General features: G+C 37.8%; 1 protein-coding gene and 1 pseudogene across 1 annotated transcript in view; one reads left to right on the top strand and one right to left on the bottom strand.

The window, feature by feature from the left end:
• Window positions 1-2,229: 2,229 nt before the first annotated feature.
• On the bottom strand, window positions 2,230-2,308 carry LOC150105684 (U2 spliceosomal RNA; annotated as a pseudogene).
• Window positions 2,309-7,397: 5,089 nt separating this feature from the next.
• Window positions 7,398-23,348, top strand: part of LOC150105683 (zeta-sarcoglycan-like) — a 96,020-nt gene continuing 80,069 nt past the window's right edge. The window contains exon 1 of the mRNA XM_090395009.1: window positions 7,398-8,057. The gene's annotated coding sequence lies outside the window, so the exon portion shown is untranslated. The remainder of the gene's footprint in view (window positions 8,058-23,348) is intronic.

Genomic DNA, 23,348 nt, shown 5'->3' with positions numbered 1-23,348 from the left:
ATACAGGTTTTTCTTCTTAGGTTTCATCCCAGTAAATTTTTAAAGTATTATTTTTATTATGTTATAAAATAATGATGGATATTTAATATTCTATTTAAAATTTTAAATAATATTGAAAATTAATTGATTTAAATTCTATATTTTTTTATTATACTCATACACTTACTAAGAATTTACTTAGAAATTATATAAGAAATTGCCATATCGAGATAATATTTTTATCATAAATATGATAATTTTTATCATAAATTCTATCATTAGCACTATATCTTTTATTAAATGGTATGCGATTTGATTCGAATAAAAATAAATATATTTACTAGTAAATTGTTTAGCTAAGCGCAAATTGTAGTATAGTATATGTTAGCTCAGTTATTATCGGCAAAGCGTCTCATAGAGGCACTTGATAATAAACTACAGCAGCAGATACAGAATCAACCCCAGACTGGGGCAAGAACAGCACACTCGGTGGTGGTGGGAATAGCTTAGGCCCCCCCTCACCAGCATGGCTTTGCCGCGTACGCGGACCCTTGGAATCGAAGTGGAAGCTGATCTACGACCTCGATGTTTGGCCAAAGCCCTCATCGAAAGCGTCGGCGGTGAGCAGATTTTTGGGTTTACTCCCTTTGGTGGTGGCCGCTTCCAAGTAGTAGTAAGGAGTGAGCAAACAAGAGACAAACTACTTGCAGGATTCGAGTGTAATGGAAAAACAATAGTTCCATTTTTGGTAGGGAGCATTACCAAACTACTTCGAATCCCCAGATTCCCTTCAGAATATATTGAAACGGATGTAAAGATCATCCACGAAATATTTGGGAAATGGGACGTTATACACAAGGTGGAAGTCCTAAATGACGCAGAAAACCCCAAATGGAAGTCGGGTGAAGTCCACATCTCCCTCGAGATGAAAACGCCCGTTCCCAACTTCATTATTATTGGATCCGCCAGAGTAATGATAAATTACCCTGGTGTAAAAAAAACAATGTTTTAGATGTGGTGCTTTCACTCACCTTGGGGCGGACTGTCCTAGAGTGAAATGTAAAAACTGCCTCAAAGCAGGCCACAACCAAGAAAACTGTGAGTCAGCTTGCCTGAAATGTGGCGTAATTGACCACAAAGTGGACACATGCCCATCCAGAACCCTTGCTGAGAGGATGGGTGGTGCAATCACGCCAGCAACTCCACCAAGCAATGGAAATGACGCACCACAGGAAGCCTCTCCTCCTTTCGAGGCTGATCCTGATATAACAGAAATCCATACCTCCACGTCTAAGAAAAACCGTAAGGGAAAAAAAACTTCCACAAGCAGTAAAATCCAACAAGAAGAAACAGCCACTATTGAAACCATCAATACCAATATAGATACTAATGTAGACATAGAAGAGGGAAAGATGGAGGTGAACACTAACACCTCCAAACGGCCATTAAGCCCACAGGAAGAAGAGTTGGTAATGCCCAAAACAGCAAAAGTATCTGAGACCGAACACCCAGAAGTCCCTCACGCGAAAGCAGGGGAGACTCTCAGCCATCTCATCAGAGGTATCCCAGGGATGGCGGAAAAATTCAAAGAAGCGATGAAAAAAATAGGAGAACCTGAACTCCTTCTCACAGGAGAACATGGATCTGACATCGTCAGTGCAAAATGGGGTGACATTTTCGTTGATGACATCAGCAAAATCACCCCTGAGCAAGTAGAGGTATCCCAGGATTTAGACGAGGAGGCAGCCTCGGCGTTCTTCATAGCTCTCTGCAAACTAGACATGGCCAAGGGAAGTGAGGTGGCCAGAAGAATAATAACTGCCCACAACAAAAGAAAGACACAGTAACCACCTTGTGGGGTTTCTGTACACAGCTTCACCGGTTTCAGCTATCACAGGTGGGGGAGGACCTGAGAACCCGAGCGGCGAAGGCTTACAGCGAGGCGGTGCAGTTCCTTGTGAGCTGCATCACTCGGGCCAGATCCTTCCTCCACCTCTAAGTTTAACTTTCAATTTTTGCTTTTTTTGTACTTTTTTGTTTTTGTTTTGTTACATGTTTCCTTTTTAGGATTTTTCCTTTTTTGTAAAGTGAAAAATCAACGACCGTTTTAGAAACGCCCCTGGGGGGCAAACAGCTAAAACAGGTCAACTGAGGCCTCTTTAACCTACTCTACCACTATGCACTCTATCTTTATTTTCCTCTCCTACTATCTGCTGACTCTCAGCCTATCTTACTCTACAGGCCGATGATGAAGATTTGTTGAACTCACAAATTATTTTATTATCTATCTACTACACACTTGATCTAAGCCAAAAGGCCGAGAAGCGATAATATAATATATATATATATATTATCACTTCTCGGCCTTTTGGCTTAGATCAAGTGTGTAGTAGATAGATATAGTGTATAGTTTCTGTTCTTAACAGTTAATATCGGTACGAGTCCCATCGGATTTCACGATATTTAACGGGAAATTTGCAGAACTTCCTAAACCCCGGATGGGGGGGAATATCATACACTTGGTGGTGGGAATAGTTAGGCTCCCCCATCTGATCATGCCCTCTATTCGGCCGGGTGTGCATACCCTCGGAATTGAGGTTGACGCCACAATACCGGCAAGGGCGATGGCGAAAGCTATCATAGACTGCATCGGCGCAGAGAAAATTTTTGGATTTACCCCTTATGGGGGAGGAAGATACCAGGTAGTGACCAAAAATATGGAGACCAGAGAAAAGCTTATCAAAGGGTTTGACTGTGGTAAAGTAAAAGTATCTCCCTTCATGGTTGGGAGTATCCTGAGAACACTTAAGATACCACGATTTCCCCTAGAATACGCAGAGAACAACGATATAATTCACAGCGTATTCTCTAAGTGGGGAGTGGTACGGGAAATCCAGGTTCACAATGACGCAGACAATCCTGAGTGGAAGTCAGGGGAGGTAACTATTTCTCTTGAAATGAGGACCGAAATTCCTAACTTTGTCCTCATAGGATCTGCCCGGGTAATGGTAAATTACCCAGGCGTCAAAAAGCAGTGATTTAAATAGATGTAGTGCCTTCAATCATCTTGGGGCAGACTGCCCTCGCATAAAATGCAAGAACTGCCTAAAAATTGGCCACAACCAAGAAAAATGTGAGGCAGCTTGTTTTGAAATGTGGGGTCACTGACCACAAAGTCGACACCTGCCCATCCAGAACCCTCGCAGAGAGGATGGGTGGTGCAGTCACATCAGCAACAAAACCAAGTAATGAAAAGGTCACAACACAGGAAGAGTTTCCGCCTCTTGAGGTCACTCCTGATCATGCCGCCATGTCTAAGACAACGAAAAGGTCCCGTAAGGGAGGGAAACCTACCAGAATTGCAGAGACCAGCAATACGATCCCAACAGAAAAGACTGACAATGCAGAAACCATCGTGGTAACTCTCACGGACGAAAGCGGAGCTACCACTGCCAATACAGACATCGCCAACTCAGATAACGTAGAAGAAGCTGAAGTAGAGATGGACACGAACACCAAAACTTCCAAACGGCCATTAAGTCCGCAGGAAGAAGAGCTGACAAATCTCAAAACAGCAAAAGTATCTGAAACCGAACACCCAGAAGTCCCTCATGCAAAAGCAGGGGAGACTCTAAAACATCTCCTTAGAGGTATGCCCGGGGTGGCAGAAAAGTTTAAAGAGGCAATAGATAAAGTAGGAGAACCTGAACTCCTCCTCACAGGGAAATATGGACCCGACATCGTCAGTGCAAAATGGGGTGACCTCTTCGTTGATGACATCAGCAAAATCACCCCTGAGCAAGTAGAGGTAGCCCTGGATATAGACGAGGAGGCAGCTTCGGCGTTCTTCATAGCTCTCTGCAAACTAGACATGGCCAAGGGAAGTGAGGTGGCCAAAAGAATAATAACTGCCCACAACAAAAGAAAGACACAGTAACCACCTTGTGGGGTTTCTGTACACAGCTTCACCGGTTTCAGCTATCACAGGTGGGGGAGGACCTGAGAACCCGAGCGGCGAAGGCTTACAGAGGCGGTGCAGTTCCTTGTGAGCTGCATCACTCGGGCCAGATCCTTCCTCCACCTCTAAGTTTACCTTTCAATTTTTGCTTTTCTCTGTACTTTTTTTTTGTTTGTTTTGTTACATGTTTCCTTTTTAGGATTTTTCCTTTTTTGTAAGTGAAAAATCAACGACCGTTTTAGAAACGCCCCTGGAGGGCAAACAGCTAAAACAGGTCAACTGAGGCCTCTTTAACCTACCCTACCACTATGCACTCTATCTTTCTTTCCTCTCCTACTATCTGCTGACTCTCAGCCTATCTTACTCCACAGGCCGATGATGAAGATTTGTTGAACTCACAAATATATATATATAAATTATCATCAAATATTTTTATTTTTATGATTGTTTTTAGACTTTTCATGCATAATGAATATGCTCGTCAATGGATAATGAGATATAGATAATGATATTTAGATTCGCTTTTGGCAAAATTCATCCACAATCTAACGGCAATCAGGATACAAAGTGAATCACGTGGACGCTATTTTTCGGAATGATCTCGTCTGGGGAGAATCGAAGGGTAATGAGATGTGCAGGACACCGCTGAGACCACAACTTGATGAGAGATTCGGTAGTTAAGCATCTGCTATCATTCATTATCTCAAGTTTATTCATTTACCCCCAAATGAACAACTAATCCACATTATCTTCTAATCAGTTTAGCACAGTTTCCCATCAAATGACCTTAACTATCCGGAATAAGAATAAGCTCTGTCAGAAAATAATTCGTACCAATATTCTTAGTTTCAATATCGGATTTTTATATTTAAAAAATATTAGATTATTATCAGTATTTCATTATACAATATTTAAATGAAAAAATATTTTTGACATTATTTACAATTAGACTCGATAGGCCGCTATATTGCTTTGCGTAAATAGTACACTATCAAATCAACTCTTCTATAAAAAAAAAGAAGAAATAATGAAAACAAATTATAAATAAAATGATAAACTGCTAAAGTCATTAATTAAAAACTGTATATTGTATTTTGTATTCACACCATTTATAAATTAACATGATTTTACTATATCAAAATAATGCAGAGAAATTGTAGTTACTTTATTGACGTAGGCAAATCTCAAACGTCATTTTTCCTTTGAATTTTGAGCAGGATGACAATTTTTTTAAAGAATCTTCTCCGATGAAATTTTTCATTCCATACAAGATCCATTTTTTTTCCTGTATTCGTTCCTAGAGTAGAAATTTCATATCCAGCCTACTCCTTAAAAGCAAAACAAGTTTTTATCACTAACTCATTGATTGCCAATATAAATTGTGTTGCTATCAATCCACACGGGAGCTTGCTCGTCTGTCCCAACTTTGGACAAATGACACGAACAATTTCAGAGACACTGAAGGCGTTAGATTGGACTGGCACAAGATTCCTATGTAAAGTCTAGTTTTACATTCTCTAGCATTTGTCTTTTGAAATTAGGTTAGTTCCTTCCCCCTTTTTTTTTCTAGTTTCACTGTGTGTGAGATGGTAGACGGATATTTATCCTAAAACTCTCTTAACTAATGACGGCATTCCGAAGGGTTTTGTTTTTTCACCATCTTCCTTCTGTGTCTGTGACCTTTTCCAAGGGTCTATAAATACAGTTCTAAGCTAAATGCCAATCTTCAGTAAGAAGCAATAACATCAAACATGATGAATTGCGAAACTCGATTTATTTTTATTTTTCCACGACAAGCCCTTCTTATCATCATTTAAATCTTTGGCCCCAACGTGATAACTGTTTGCTATAAACAAATCATCCCTACATATATCTTCCTTAATATACAAAGTTAAGTTTTCTCATTAATTGTCTGGAACAATGAGTTATTTTTCACCAATCTTATATTGGTACTACCATAGAATGCTTGTTGGTTATGGGAACAGAAAGAAAGTAGGATGTCCCGTATCAATATTAAATATTTTCTACATACAACTTCTTCCAACCTTTCCTACCATCATCACATTAATTCAAGTCTCAAATCTTTAACTGGGTAGATCCAAGGAACTACAAGACTCATTGGGGGAAGACACTGACCGTTACACACTAACGCAGTGTTAGGCTGTGCATTATATATTTATGTATACTATATGTTTATATAATAATATGTATATAATATATGGGAATATAATAATAACATGGGAATTTTCCCACAAATAATACCTATACCTATCTATATAATATATGTTGATACAATAATGTATGCTGCTCAAAACAATTAGGGGATATTCTTGTTGTTATTCTTGTTAAAATGATTTCACGCTAAAATGTATAATTTGTTACATTTGTAATAAATATCAATTATTTAAACAATATCTCATCAATTACACCGTGTCCATAAGTAAGAAATATTTATTCATGTATAAAGTACCCAATGGTTATAATTATCCGACAGAAATTTATTATTATCCGACAGAAACTAAAATATCCCCTAATTGTTTTGAGCAATTATATATAATATATTTATAATATATATATTTTGAGTTCAAATCTCTCATCATTTGCTTTTGAGCATAAAAATGGCGCTGACATTCAGCAGAGAGAAAAATAAGAAATATACAGTATATATATAAATAAATAAAACAGAAATTTAGTTGACAATGACAGCATACGTGTTCATTGATTAAGCTAACCAAAGAATAGAGAATTTTGTAAAGCTCTTTATTTAAAAAATAACAGGCGTATGATTCTACTTCTATAAAAAAAAAACAACGTTTTAAATTATTATAACAAAATATATAGTTTTTATTACAAATATTATATGTTCTTCATAATATATGAGTATATGTATTTTATTATTCACAGCAAAACACGGGAATCTATCTAAACTATGTTCCCATCATACACCCATTACTTTGCATAGCAATACCAGTTACTGATATTGCTATGCATGATACTGCTCGAGCCTTTCTTGAGTCTTATTCACCTATGTTACTCATATAGGAAACTGTCTATCTTTCTATCATCTTACTCATTTCTCGTTCAAATGAAATCTATCTACGTATTCGAAATTTCATGCTGCGCCCTCTGTTGGTGTATTTGAATAAAATACGAATAACTTCTACAAAGAGACCGCATCCGATTCCGATTATAAAATAAATAAATAAATAAATAAAAGCGGTGTTAGAAATGCTGAGTATTCATGACTTGCGGCTTTTTTTTTCCCCCCAAAGGTGTGTGTGTGTGTGTGTGTGTGTGTGTGTGTGTGTGTGTGGCTACCCCGGGGTGTTCTGTCTAATACCTCATTCCTTACCTTTGAGGTACCTATTTTTAAACAGTGGACCGATGCCAGAATGCAATATAAGCGACCTCTATCGGACAATGACATTCCCAACTCTCTCTCTCTCTTTCTCTTTCTCTCTATCTGTCTGGTAAGTAAACTGTAGCGGAACGCCAAGACGCTCCCGGCACATGTGCATCTAGTCGACGCACGAAAGGCCACACCTACTAAACGCCACATCAGGGAGGCCGTTCGTTTTGACGCCTCCCCATTACTCGACTCCGGACTTTGTTGAGGCAAACAGTTGACTGGCTTACGGGAGTGAGGATTTCCCGTTGCATGGAAGCGCTAATCACACAATGACATTGCAAAACTTGCCTTCAGAAATTGTTCTCCCCCCTAAATCCCGAACCCACGTTTCTTTTCTAGGAATTACAAGCAGATTTATAAGCACATGCAACGTCCTTGCTCGGACCTAACTGACGGAACGAATAGACGAAGATAAAAAAAAAAAAAAAAAATCTTTTTTTATCACCCCCCCCCCCGGAGAGGGCGTCGTAGGCAATTACTGTTTAAGACCCTATCTTCCAAGCAAGCGTCTTCTTTGTTCGACGGAATTTGTGAATGCCTGGCTGTCTACCCTAGATTTAGGGGATAAAAAGTTCGTAACCCCCAGCTTCCGGAGCCTCTGCTTACCGGACAACAAGAAACTGGCGGAATTTTCTAGTTCGCCGAGAACACGTGGACTTGGTGTGTCGACATCATAAGAGTTCTTGCCGTCTCGATCAAAAACAAAGGAAGGTAAGATGTATTTAAATTGAAGAATGATTAAAAGCAATAATGTTTGCATTTATCTTACGAAATATAAGCTGGTAAAGAATAGTTCAATTTAGTTTCATTTTTATTGTTGTTTTAGCTGTAAAATAATCACGTGTTGTCAGCAATCTACAGAATCAGTTCAGCTTGTCAATTTCGTTTTGATTTTCATAGAAAATTCATAATTGTCTTCTGGCTGATATGTTTGTTTCATCGTTGTGTTGCGTCATGTCACGTGGTCATATCACATTACAAACCACGTGTTTTCATTCCACCAATTAATAATGGTAGCTTCCCATACTACCCATATTTCCTACAGAATCTCATTAAGCCTAACTACACATTGCCCTTTTCTATGTTTGGATTTCTGTAGAACGATTTTAAATGTTCGGTTGTTGTTTTTTTATGTGTATTTCTAGAATTATAATTTTACACTCAATTCAATGCTGATAATAGAAAAATTTGAAACGTGAAGATTCGACTACTGTGCCCAATTTGGTCACCTAGGTTTCTTTTTGATGGGAAGGAGGTGGAGAGGATCCAGAGGCGAGTGACCAAGATGATAGCAGATCTATGGAATGAACCTTATGAGAACAGGTTGAAGATTTGTGGGTTGCAGAAATTGGTTGATAGGCGGAAAAGGGGAGATATGATTGAGACATTCAAATTGCTCAAGGGTTTCTATAGGATTAATTCAGACGATATTTTTGAGATCAGGACTGGTGGTGGGAGAACTAGGGGACATCTATGGAAGCTGGGCAAGAGTGTGGTGAGTAAGGGTGTTAGAGCTGGGTTTTTTACTTTTAGAGTGGTGAATGAGTGGAATAAGCTGCCAGAGTCTGTTGTGTATGCTATGACGGTGAGTGAGTTCAAGGCAAGGTATAATAGATACTGTGAGAATGCCGAATAGTTGTGTGGACATCATGTTTAGGACCTCCCTCGATGAGTCTAAAGACTCCCTGGAGTCGCCCGTAATAATAGTAATAATAATAATAAAGACCAGTTAGCCTTAATCCTAAGTAGGGAATGAGTATGAAACTCAGTGGAACAAATGAGCACTTTTAGATTCAGTAATAATAGTAGTGCCCCCTGGTGGCAAAATAAATTCATCATCATCACAACACTAATTACGGGTATAGACCATATTGGTCTGTTCCGGTCTTATTATCCATCCAATATCCTTTTTTGAGGTCTATCCTGCCTTCTCTTTCCATTTGGCTTATATTTTAGTATTTCTTTAGGATATCTGGTGTTGGCCGTTCGGTTTACATGTTCAATCCATTTTTGTTTATAATTATTTAGTTTTTCTACTATTGATTTTGTTTTTAGTTCTTTTAAAATGTCTTCGTTCCGCTTTTGATCTAATAATGTGCATCTTGCAGTTCTTCTCATCAATCTCATTTCACTTGTTTTTATTCTTTGTTTATTGTCTAAATTTCAGTGCCATATAATAATGTGGGCACTGCTAAAGTATTGCATATTTTCAAGCGTGTTTCTTTTTGTACTATATTTGGGTTGAATGTTCTATTTATCAGGCCTATAATCTCTAAAAATTTTGAAGTTTTTAATTTTATGTCTTTTTCTCCTTCATATGATATTTCACATCCAAGATAACTGAAAGTATTTATCTGTTCTATTATTAATAACTATTTTGCTTCTAATTGGAGTTTGTCCACAAAATGCCATTGTTTTAATTTTATCTGTCATTTTATAATGATGTGGAAAATTTCATTCCAAACTGTTCTACTATAATGTTTAAATTATATATTTATTGCTGTTTATGAATTGTCTTCTTTATCTGATATTATTACCTGATCATCTGCAAATAATAGCGTATTTACTTTGATGTTCCGGGAAATTTCTTCACCGTGATTGTTTAAGGTGTTCCACTGTATTAATATTTCATTAATGTAAATATTGAAAAGGTGTTGGAGACAGAGGGCATCCCTGTCTTACTCCTTGTTTATAGATTGTTTTTTAGACAACTTTTCATTTATTTTTATTTTTATTTCATTATCTTTATATATATTTAATATTGCATGTAGTAAAATATTAGGTATATTTATTCTTTGTAATATATCAAGCAGTATATATCTTTTTACTTTGTCAAATGCTTTTTCGTAATCTATAAACAAAAGATGAGTTTCCAAATTAAATTCTCTTCTTTTCTATAAGTAGTTTTAAACAGAAAGCTGCATCCATTGTAGAGCGTCCTTTTCTAAATCCAGCAAAAGAAATTCGACTGGGTTAATCCTTCAAAGAATGCTTTTGAAATAAGAATCGAATTGACACGCTTTAGCGAATTCGTGCAGAAAAAAAAAAAAATTAATATCCCTTTCTTTTATTTTTATTTAGTGTCACAGACAGTTTTATTTCTGGCCTCGTGCTTTTTACACTAACCCTTCAGTTAAAATGAATCCCATTGAGGGCTGACTGCTTTCTCATGTGACGGAAACGATCCTCGTCATTTCCGGTTTAGTGCTCCAAAACCATCCGAATGACAACGGTTGGAACAAAGAGTCAAGTGTGCCTACGAAATTATCGTCAAATTCCGTGGCTAGCACTCGTACGTATACACGGCGTCTTTCTTCTCTACACTCCTCTCACACCCTGTGATCATAACCCCTCCCCCTCCCTTTTTTTCCGTCCATAGTCAAATATTACCAACATAACCCACATCGTGAAGGCGTATGTCGGAGGATTTGAAGTACTTTTAGCTGCCTACCCTCATGTGGTAGTGTCATAAGAGGCAGACAGGGTGCCTTTAAATGTTCCTTGCCGAAGCCTGAAGCATCTATAAATATCCAACAGACAGAGAAAGAAAAAAAAAAAAGTGAGGTGACGTCACTTGGCACTCTTAAACAGATTTTTTTTTTTTTAATTCGTCCAAGTTAAAGATAGTTCAATCGTATTTGAATTATTAATACAAATGGGAAAACGTGAGATAAAGTGGATTAATAATGTCGAATTAGGCCTCATCTTTACCACAAAAAGTATACCCTGATTAATTCTTACTTTACTAAGAGGATATTTAGAATGAGATGAAGTTACATAATGGATAATTCTGTAACTATAATCATAATTTGCATAATTTTGACGACATTAAGCCTATGGTGACTTGAGATATTTTAATTACTAAAAAAACAAACCCCCCCCCCAAAAAAAAAATCCTCCCATAGAGCAAGAATATTGAGTGCTTATGCTTCCTACTTTATGCAATATAAACAAATTCACGTGTTCGTATATATTATATCGTTGAATATACTGTTGTTCATTGTTCAGTTTTTATTGTTGTGCATTTCCATTCATTGTTTGGGTTTCAATCTTTTGCTGCACTTTCTTGTATCATTTTTTATTGGTTATCTAGATCAGCGCTTCCCCAAACTGTGGGCCGCAGCCCCCCTTGGGGGGGGAAGCAAGTTTTATTGATGGGGCCGTGAAATAATGAAAACAAATTTAAAATGTTTTAAGACTAAGTAATTCTTTTTTTAATCTTAAAAGAAACGTATTTAATTTCTATTAATTATTATTTGTTTTTTGTTATTTTTTTATATTTTAATGGAAAAAATCACGCACTGGTGTTGGTTCCCAAATTTTGCTTCCTGCGTATTTCGGCGCTTAATGAATATTAATAAATATATGCTGATTCATATAAGTTTCATTTTAAAGGTATTGATAAGAAACACGAAAAAAGATTACAAACGCAAAATCTTGAATATAAGTAGTATTGAATATAAATACAATAAATATTATAATAATATATGCCTGTATTACGATTTTTTTTTCGATGAGAAGCCGTGAAATATTTTAATTTTTCCAAGGGGACCGTGGCATCCATAAGTTTGGGAAGCTCTGCTCTAGATAGTATCCATGATCCAAATTCTTATTCAAATACTAACAGTATATTGCAATAAATTCGCGCTCTTTGACATATTTAATGTCACTTAATTAATAGAAATAATTAATCCCTTTGAATATATTTTTTTAAGCATTAAACATCTGTAAGCCTCTTTGTTATAAGCATTTGTTCCCTCTCTCCTGTGACACTTTATCTTTTCTTCTCGTGATGACATACCTGTCACTGGCAGGTCCATAATGTTTACTTTGCATCTTCGAAAATACTCTCGTGGTCAGATGCCACAGGAATGCTCAGGTTTCTTTCTTTTTTCTTTTTTTTTTTAATCTGACAAATTCAAACTATGCAGACAAGAAGTTTTGATGTTGTAAATCTTTTTATCTGAATCCTTCCCGTGTAAGATTGTCAATCCACGATACGTTGGAACCGTAGATGAAGCAAGGGTTCGATAATTCGAGAAGTCAGCTCTAAATACTAAACACGGAATCTTTTAAAGACATTGCTGGTCTCAATAATATTCATATGATATCTGCTCTCTCTCTTTCTTTCTCTTTCTGCTACATACATTTGTGAAAATCAGAAAAGGAAGTGTAAAGGTTTTTTTTCTCTTTATATTTCCTATTTTCAGTTTTTTCAAGTACCTTTCTTATTGGTTACAGAATTATCCCAGGGGATCATCCTAGAATTATCAGGATGTTGATAGTATTTTATAATTTGTAGTAATAGTGAGATCCCCGATTTTTTACACATTAGCAGTACGAATGAAGCTACCCAGTGTGAAGGTGTGGCTTCCTACCAATCATCATACCAATTTCACAAACTTTCCCTTCCAATTCCGATTTGTTCTACGATTCCATCTTGAATTTCAGCTTTTATTATTCTCCAGTTTTGAAACAATTCACAGCATTGGATCGGATTATTGTTGTTGTCGTTTGTAATTCTGGTCGAAGCAACTAAGACTATGAGGCCACTATAGTATGACTTAATTGCTTCAGTTCTAGTCGGGTTGCCCGCTTTGAGGGAGATGAATCCCCCCCCCCCATCCGTATGAAACCGACTAACTCACCTGCTTGTGTCAGAGATCTCCACTTCATTCGTATAATATCATTTGAACGTCAAATTTTCCTTTGGCATTCAGTCTTTTCATACGCCATCATTAACTCTCATTTATTTATTTTTATACTATTAATAATTCGTAATTTTTGCTTCTCTTTCTTCCTAACTGTTTTATTGCAGGCTGATATTTCGTATGTTTCTGCAGTTTTTTATTTTATTTTTATTTTTTTAATCCTGTGGCAATGTCGAGTTTCCTTATTTTTTCCTTATCCATCAATTTTCATCTCTTGGTGTTTTTATAGCAATTTTTCAGTTTAATTAGGGTTCTGATGCTTAAAGATTTCTCTTTTATTCCTTCACCTTATATAGTTGTAAGTCATCATTGTCACTTATATTTGTCATTCTGGATTTCAGTTTCTTTTATTTCATTTCCTTGACATTCGTTTCACTATTTTAAAGTTTTTCTATATTGTACTTATTCTAATTTTTAAAACTCTCATTTAATAAATAGGATTTATACTACAAAATACTCCTACCGTGGTTACATTCCAAATACTACTTTATGTCTTTTATTATTTGAATTTCTTTATGGCACTGTTCATCTGCTATACATACGTCATATTATTTATCTGTCGTGTATTTCTCTGCGTTAAAGGTTTGCATCCTGCAATTAGATTATACCAAAGACGTGATAGGTTTACCGCATTGCCACTAGATATTAGATGAAGGCTCTGATCGCCAACGGTGTCTTTACAATTTCTTCCTTTTCAATTATGGCATTGAAATCAAAGAATAGTGATCACGGACAGCGCATCAAGTCATCATCATCATCATCATCATACCACGAGGATGATGCGATCATCACATCATCCTCGTGGTATGATGATGTGATCATCACCAAACAGCCATCACACCATCATCCCAGGATGATGGTCATTACCATCATCACAGCCATTATCATCATCCTAAGATGATAAGATGATGATGACGACGGTATCATCATCCTAAAGGATGATACCGTCCTGGAAGCAATTTTCTTGTCATTTATAGAAAACATGGCGGCTCTGCATGTTCTGTTGACGCACGAGCATTATTAGCAATACATTCAACTATTTCAATAGAAAAACAATACGGGAGGAGGGGGAGAAGAAATATTTACGTTTTAAAGAACCGTGTCTCAATCATCATTTACTGCATCTTTTCCCAATAACATTCCCATTCTCACGCGCCAACCCGCATCCCTAAAAGGAGAAATCAAAGCTACCTCTTAGTGAACCTCACAATAACTGCCTACAGTAGAAGCTATTTGTTTGCTCAGCGACTCGCAACAACCCCCCTCCTCCCCAACCCAATCCCTGTCTTCCTTTTTATTCCTTCCCCGCCTTTCTACGTACATGTCGGTGGATTCTCCTCGAGACTTACAATGGCACCATTAATCCTCTTTCCCATAATCAGCTTTTCTGGTAAAATCGTAGTCGACATTGTCCGGTGTTAGCAGATTAAGGAATTACAACGGGGTCCATCTGATGTAACAGTAAACAGATCTTACTTCCGTTTTATTGGCCGCATGAGGTACCTCGCGCTACGGCGGAAGTACTTCGAGTGCTATTCACTGAGAGACCGGAAGCGGTAATTAGTGGAGAGAGAGAGAGAGAGAGAGAGAGAGAGAGAGAGAGAGAGAGAGAGAGAGAGAGAGAGAGAGAGAGAGAGAGAGAGAAAATATATATATAGATATACATGATCTAGATACATGTATTAGCTGTAGCTGTAGCATACAAAGGTGATATTACAGTCTTGGTAATGGCCAGAAGGAACGCAAATAGCGAATCCTAGGTTTCTATGTCTCTTTAGTAGCTGTTCTATTAGTAAATCGGTTCACATAATTTTTTTTGTCCAGTAGGTGGCGTCATTGCAGCATGACTCTTAACAAAACAGAGATCGTGTTTGGGAAGAGAAAGGCATAAACTGATACCCCATCATTTAATTAAAAGCCGCATCCGAGGAAAACATTCAGTTTTTGACTATGCTTGCAAGTCTCAAGAATAAGTCGCAATTACGTCACACCAGGTAAGATTAATAAGGGGGGGGGGTCCGAAAATCAAATCCAGTTGTTTTAACAGAACTATTATGACAGTTACGATCTTCCTTTTCGTATTAGGCCTAATAGCTTGTTACGGCCACTTAACGGATTCTAGAACCTAATTATTGTCCTAATAATTACGAAAAACATTAAGATTTTTCGTAATGCCAAAACAAGAACAAAATATCGGCTAAAAGGCAGATGAAAAAACAAAGACGTCCTAACAAAGATTACAGTAACTGCAGAGAATTCTTAATAGATTAGAGTCAGAGAGTGTTCGAAACAGAGCTGTTGTGTTTCTCATTTGTTAGAAAAGTAAGAAACAAGTAGAACGACAAAGAAGTCAAATAAATGAGGAAGACATCTTAAGCCGCTAAGAACATTTCTTCCAGATCTTTTTTTTTTTTAATCTAATCATGGTTGTGAATAGCCTTGTGATCTTGTTACATTAGAGATGACTGCAAACTATCAATAGAGTTTGCAGGCTGTGAAAGAAGATTGTTCATATGTACAACTGGAAGGCGGTGGGCGAAAGATTGGTAGATAAATCCCCCCCCCCTTCAACACACACACACTCACACACACACACACACACACACACTATTTTTAATATTTTAAACTATTTTTGTAGTTTCCTCGGTTTTCACAACTGTCTTTGGTAGGATCAGGCGGTTAATCTTATGCGTACTAAAACATTTTGTCTGTTCTTCTTCTTCTAGAAGGTTTTCCTGTGTTGCGATGAAACCGCCGAACCCTCCATTTACTTGAAAAGCCATTACACAAGTGCTTTGCGTCATCAAGTGGATTCGAACCTGGATCTTTCCAACCAAATGGTAGAAAAAAGCCTGTATACAGTAGCGAATGAGCAACTGCTGTTAATACTGTACAAGTCGTCCCCCCCCAACATGAAAAAAAGTCCCTAAAATGCTCCCTTCAACAAAGGAGTATCCCGTGTACCAGAGTAGATATTTAATTACTCCCCCGGAGGCGTGCGATGGGTCAACGTATGTCCTGAGTGACGGGTTCCAATTAGGGCATTCTTTCACAAATCCAGTAAAAAGCGATCAGAATCTGCTCTCTCTCTCTCTCTCTCTCCTAACAAATGCTCAGTTTCTGCTCCTTCTGAACATACTTTCACAGGAACCGAACTTGCAAGTAATTCTCTCTTCTCTTTCTCTTCTGAAATTCGACAGCAGAACTCAATTATTTATTTCGTGTGGGGGTTATCCCTGTTCCTCAACAGTCCCTTAGGACTGGTTGAGGAACATACTTAATCCCTCCTAATGAAGGATTAAGTATGTATTTTACGTCTGTCGATGCGTGTGTTCACGGGCCGGTTTGCCTGTTCTGGTGGACAAAAAACCCCAGTTTCCGGGTGAAAAAACCCTAACTCCTTATGAGGCCGGCTAACTCACCTTTCGTCGAAAGAGACCAGATAACGGTTCCTCACTCCATGGACGGGAGTCGAACCCAGGTCTTTTCGACCAAACGGCTTCGTCTATACCGACTGAGCTAAGGAGGCTCAGAACTCAATTCATACCGCTTTTCGGATCAACCAATCAGTTTGTCTTGTAGAAGGAACCCCCCATTTAAAAGTATTTCAAAGATACTACAATTTGCAAGCATTCTAACCTCTCACCTCACAAACTTATTCTCCCTACCTTTATAACCTTCAATCCTTCGAGGTATTGCTATTAAAAGAACAAGTAATTTCAAACTACGGTAATTTAATGACAGTTTTTATTTTATGAAACAGAACATAAAAAGAATTTAAGAAATCCAATTGCTGCTGCATATTTTTAAACTGTTTATTGAATGAAAATAATTATCCCCAGAACGGTCATTCGTTGCATATTTGTCTCTTTTAGCTTTGAACTGATATTTTAACTATTCTATTTATGCGATCAGCACTTTAAATACTAACATATCTCTAAGATGAAAAAAGGCATTTTCTGTGTGAAGATGAGATGAATGATATGAAACAAGCATCCCTGAATATGAAAAGAAAAGCTATCTTCTAAAGAGAAAGAGAAAAACATAACCTCGGAAGATACAGATGAAGATTAATGCATCATTGGAAAATGGAAATGGAGAAAGAAGCATCCTTTGAAGGTGGAATGAAGTTAAAGCATCCTTTGAAAATGAGGATGAAGAAAGTGCACACTCGAAAGATATTAGATGAAGATAAATGCATCGTTCCGAAAATATAAATAAAGAGGAAACATCGTTTAAAGATGACGATGAAAAGAAACATCCTGGGAAGATAAATACGTCATTTGAAAAATGGAAATGAAGTGAAACAGATACTCTGAAGATGGTGATCCAGAACGCATCCTTTGAAGAGAAAGCATTCTCGGAAGATGGAGATGAAGATAAACACATGATTAGAAAAATTGAAATGAAGTGAAAAAGCATCTTTTGAAGACGAAAAGAAAGAGAAAGCATCTACTGAAGATGAAGAGAAAGAAGTATCCACTGAAGATGAAAATAAATAGAATCATCAGAAGATGAAGACGAAGATAAATGCATTATTGGAAAAATTGAAATGAAGTAACAAGCATCTGAAGATCAGGATGAAGAAAAAGCATTTTCTTAAGATGAGGATGAAGAGAAAACATTCTGAAGATGAGGATGAAGAAAGAGCATTTCTGAAGATGAGGATGAAGAGAAAACATTCTAAAGATGAAGAAAAAGTACCCGTTGAAGATAAACTACGAAAAGAAGCTCATCTGTAAAATTGGAGATAAAATGTAAAACCAGATTTTAAACTCATGTAGCTTTAAGAACTGCAAATGTCAGAAAACATAAACCAGATTCGTTTGGAATTTTTTAATATATCTGCATCAGTTTTCCATCTTTTATTATGTGGTGCGTTTTAATCTTTTCCTTTTTCTTGTGCATAGCAATACGCTTAATGTGTACAAAGAGTTGACCGAATTCCCAGGACTGCGAATGTCTCTCTCCCATTCATCCCTACACGAAGAATTACTTGGCAGTGGCCCAACAGTCCGTGTATTCTCCGTTCTCCTGGTGAACTCCGATGCAAGAGAACTCCATCTCGATTATCACTTTTGGAGCCAGCTCTGCTCGCCGTGTAAATCTTGTTACTAAAACACACGCGCGAACGTAACGACTTGGTCTTGTTCCAGCTCCTGTTCCCTTAATAAGGTGAATATTGCTTCAAGGGTTCGGCGAATATTTTCCACTTGCTTTTACCCCGCAGGTCAACCACCTACGGGTTTTTCCTTGTTTGCTAATGCACGTTCCACATCTATAAACAGCGCAATTCAATAGAGGGCGCTATAAATAAATGCCTTCCCCCCCCCTACATAACTCTGTTATTACTTAGCGAAGATATGTTGACTGTCATTCACAAAAAAAAAAGTGGGGGGGAAGAAAAACAGCCGCGTGTATCACGGCACTTGCGCCAATTCAGGAGCTGCTGTATCTGGATTCTACTGGAAGGATCTAAGTTCGGAATCGTATGGGAAGGAGGATGCTTTGCGTTGATTCGTCTTCCTCGCCAACGCTTCGGAGACCCGCTTAAGTACCGATGCGTAAAGTGTGGAGCTTCCTCCCACGACGCCCACCAAACCCTCGTTTCAATCTGATAAGTGCATTATGGAAGAACTGTACACGTGTTTGATACCGCATCCCAAACACGCTTATACTATTAACCTTCACTTTGCAAGTCCTTTGGGTTTATCATTTAATTATATGATATTCTGGAACAATATTAATCAGGACTCAGATTTCTTTCACACGTTTCGCATTTTGGTTTAACTCAGTGCGATGATGTTGTCGAAGTGTCTGCGATATGGTCTAGGATATGCTTTCTTTATTACATTTAAGTTGTGCATTGCAACCTACAGGTTTTTACCCCACAGGTGATCATAATTGTATTGCAAGCGATGTTCTGAAGAAGACGTACATTCAGTTTGCTCAGGTACATCGCTACCCAAGTAGTAATGTCAGCGATACGTTGATTACACTCTCTTGTTCATCTGAATGTATTGGCCAATACTAACAGTGCTGGTCTCAAACTCAGAGGGAAGTGAAGTGTCCTTACCTGAGTGGGAACTCTCTAGAGGTCATATTGCCTTGAGTTGGTGTTCTCTTCCAGGGGTTTTCATAGGACTTTTCTCTTTTACTGACTCTACATTACTCATTTTAGAATAACTTTTCTGATTACAAGCGAACTTGAAAATCTGCTAGTAACAAACAGAGCAACAGCAAATATTTTAATGCTATAATTTCGTACAGTGCAAACTGTACACACTCGAATGGATCTTTCTAGGGGAATTTGGAGAGAAAGCTGTTAAAAAAAAAAAAAAAAAAGGCGGGGGGAATGGTTATTGTGGCATATAGTTTTGTTCGTGTGTTCAGCTCTTTCAGATTCTCTATACGTAATACTTGAATTTCGTAATTATGAATGTAATACTTTTGATTATTACAATTATTATTTAATTGTTGTTAACATCAAGATTACATTCGACTTATTAAATCATGAAATTGAAAACGCAAGCCACAGGATCCAATGGAAAAACACCGAACTGTTACACAGATCTATGTACAAACGTGAACGTTAATACAACTAAAGTGCTTAAGCCTTACTTCATCGACCAAACCTTAATCGTTAACGACTGCCTTGCTATTCTAAATTTTGGTAATTTGTTACCCTCAACTGTATTAAAAAAGTTCGTACTGTAATTACCTTATTTTAATTATCATTTTCATCTCAATTGTTTTTAATTTTTTTCATTTGACTAACATGTGAATGCACGTATAGAGAGATTCCAATTTAACGCATGCGCGATAATGTCTTCCGATATGCATAACGAAATATTTGTACAATTTTTTTTTTTTTTTCGGGGGATACACGTGTGATGGTGCTATTACAGTCTTATTAAACAAGAAATTCTTTTGAGATTGCTCGTAAAACTACCCACGTCTGTATATGCAAATTAGCATAAAATGTGAATTTCTGTGTATATAACTGCGTGGATCACATAAGATAAAAGATTAATTCCTTCACTACATCTTACCTAAAAAAGCATCATCATCATGCTTTGATAATGTGCAAAGACGATCGAGCTGATTATTTGACAAATGATTCAATTGGATCAACTGGATTAACAAGTACTGATCAAAGTGCTCAGAACTTCAACTTTATTGGCTTAAAGGGTGAAGCAGATGCTTTTCATATTCCCCGCTGTCTGATGAGGGAAAATATTAATGAGCCTGTTGCTCACCCTGAGGATTAATCATTGAGGTTGCAGTTTAAAATAGCTCTTGGTCTTTTGTACTTGGTGTAATCTGTTTCGTCGTAATTTGCAGCTAGTTGAATTAGATTATTAGGATGTACAGATGCAATTGAAAAGAACTTAGTTGCTATAGTCTGCGTGAAGGTATAAATATAGGGGACTTCTGTGTCCCGGTGAAGTTGCACAGTGCGTATGAACCATGGTGCGTTCGGGATTATTCTGAGACATTTATTCTGCACGCGTTGTAGATTGAGGATATTAGTATTAGCGGTATGACTCCAAGCCGGAGAAGCGTAGATGAGTATAGGACGAATTATCATCAATTTATATGTAAGTAGTTTGATTCTGGTGCCCAATTTGCTGTTTCTGTTTATTAGCGGATAGAGCTGTGCAATGATTTTTGATGTCTTTAGACATTGAGACTTGGGAGCTGAAAGTCAATTTTCTGTCCAGCAATATGCCAAAATATTTGATCTCAGACTGCCAAGGGATTTCTGTGTTAAACAGGAGAACGTCTCCAGTAGGAAGCATTGATCTTCTGGCGAACAGTACGGCTACGCGTTTCTGAGGATTTATTTTGAGTCGCCATTTGGTGTAATATTGTTCAATTATCAGTAGATTTTCCTGCAGTCTTTTGATTGCAAGGTGCGGTTTTAAAGATCTGGCTAATATCGCTGTATTATCTGCATATAAAGCTTTGATAGATGACAGTGGGTTGTGCGGGATATCACATATAAATGGAGAAAAGAGTTGGTACCAGTAGTGATCCTTGTGGGACACCAGCAAGATGCGTTTTTGTATGGAGAGTGTGCCATTTAAATTAACTTGCATGCGCCTATCATAGAGGTATGATCTGATCAGGTGAACCACTTCCAATGGCATTCCAGATGTTATCATTTTATATAGCAAACCGTAGTGCCAAACTTTGTCGAATGCATTGGCTATGTCAAGAAAAACAGCCCCAGTGCACTGACGCCAGTTAAATCCCGTGGTAACATATTCTACTAATATGTATACTTGTTGTGTGGTACTGTGATTGTCGGAATCCAAATTGCTCCTCAGGAAGAATGTTTAGTTTGTGCACTAGTTCTCGGAAAATAGTGAGAATGACTTTCTCGGCAATTTTGCCTAGGTTAGAGACGAGGCTAATTGGTCTGTAGTTTTGAGGTGATCGAGGGTCTTTTCCAGGTTTACGGATTGGAATTTCATCTGCTAGTTTCCAGTGGGAAGGAAAATATTTGTAGTGTAAGATAGAGTTTATAATGTTAGTCAGATGCACAATAGCTGTGTGGGGTACTAGTTTTATCACCCTGTTTGTGATTCCATCAGGTCCAGAGCCTTTTTGTTTTTAAAGTTCTTGATTATGTCGTATAATTCTACAGGTGATGTGGGTGCAATTTGACTAGGGCATGTGACAGAAAGTTTAAGCGAAGATCTAACATGTCGATGGACCTTGTATATGTGATTGAAGTCGAGATGGTCATATGAGGGTTTGCATTGCTTTTCTAGAGATGTTACTATTTCCTCGGCTTTGTCTGCATCTGGATAAGGCTAGTATCTGTTTGGAGAGGAGGAAGAGGTTTGTTTTTATTCTTGATGTTTTTGATAAGATTCCATTTGGAGTGGTTGTCAGGAGAGATAGAATTCAATTTTCCTTCCCAAATTTGATTTCTGTGCGCTGTGAGGGCATCTCCAATTGCAGAGTTGAATCTGTTCAAGATTCTTTTATCTTGAGGTGCTCGCTTGTTGGGATATCTTTTTCTTGCTCTGTTCTTTTCTCTGATCAAGCTCATAATGTCTTCTGGCAAGTGATTAGATATGAGGGTAGTTCTGGAAATAGTTACTGCTGCAACGGCAGTGTTGATTTGCTTAGTTAGATCCTTCATAGCTGTTTCAATTTCCTCTGTGGATGTAATCAATGGTACAGGACCGATATATTTTGGGAATACTTTGGATAGCTTATCCCAAGGTATATATGAGTGTGGGGGGGGGAGGAGCCAGGTTATCCTGGTTTCCCAGCTTTAATAGAATGGGATTGTGGTCAGATGAAAGATCATTTAGAGTCACTACACTAGGTACTGGAATCTTACATTCTGTAGGATAGTTACGTCTAGTACATCAGCCCGACTGTGTGTGTTGTGATAGGTAGGCATTTTGAGGCCTGCCACAACCACATTGTTGGATCCAGAGTAGTTAGCGAGGATGTGACCATTTTTATTTGTGGAACGGCTGTTCCAGTCAGGATGCTTAGAGTTAAAGTCGCCAGCCATGATGACAGGCTCCCTGTTGACCAGTACAGCATTCAGATCTGAAAACAGTGATGTTTTTTGCGGAGGATTATATGCTGCGAAAATCTTTAGTTTTCCCACTGTGCACGTGGGAATTTCTCTGCCTGTAATCTCAAGATTAATGGTGGATGGAATATTTATAGAGCGATGATTGATGTAATTTTTAATGTAAATAGCAGTGCCGCCTCCTCTGTAGGATAATCTGGATAATCGTAGTCCTCAGCGCATCCATTTATTCTTTTCACGCAGAATAATCGGGGGTATCTTTTCCCTTGAGGAGGTAGGAGAGTCCGGGACAGGACCATCTTCTTCCATTCCATCCGCATTGGGTGGTTCAGAGGCTGCAGTTTTGCGAGCGCGAACCTCCTGATAATCGGTGTGGTCAGTAAGGGGATTATCCTCAGCAGTTGTTGCTATTTCGCTAGCGCTGTCTTGAAGAAGTTCTAAGAGTTGAGAGTCATCTGTATCAACTTCTTTTATTTCATGAACTACAACCTTTTCCTGGCCATTTAGTGTGAAGCAAATTGCCTACATATTTAAATATTACCAGAAGCTGTTTAAAATTAAGTTCTTCGTACGGTGCATGGCTAGACCGAAGCCTTGTTCTGTAGAGCAGGACATGTCTTTCCCTTACCACAATAATAAGTAGACAGTTTCTAACGAAGTGAATGAAGCAATGAAACAATGGCAGTAGGCCTAGCGTATGGCCCTTGTTTTGAAATTTGTTGACTT

The sequence above is a fragment of the Typopeltis vanoorti genome, chromosome 6 (genome assembly GCF_054136105.1).
Source record: "Typopeltis vanoorti isolate ZY-2024b chromosome 6, IOZ_Tvanoo_1.0, whole genome shotgun sequence".
Classification (NCBI taxonomy): domain Eukaryota; kingdom Metazoa; phylum Arthropoda; class Arachnida; order Uropygi; family Thelyphonidae; genus Typopeltis; species Typopeltis vanoorti.
The sequence above is the reverse complement of the archived record's forward strand: the minus strand, read 5'-3'. Positions and strand labels throughout refer to the sequence as shown.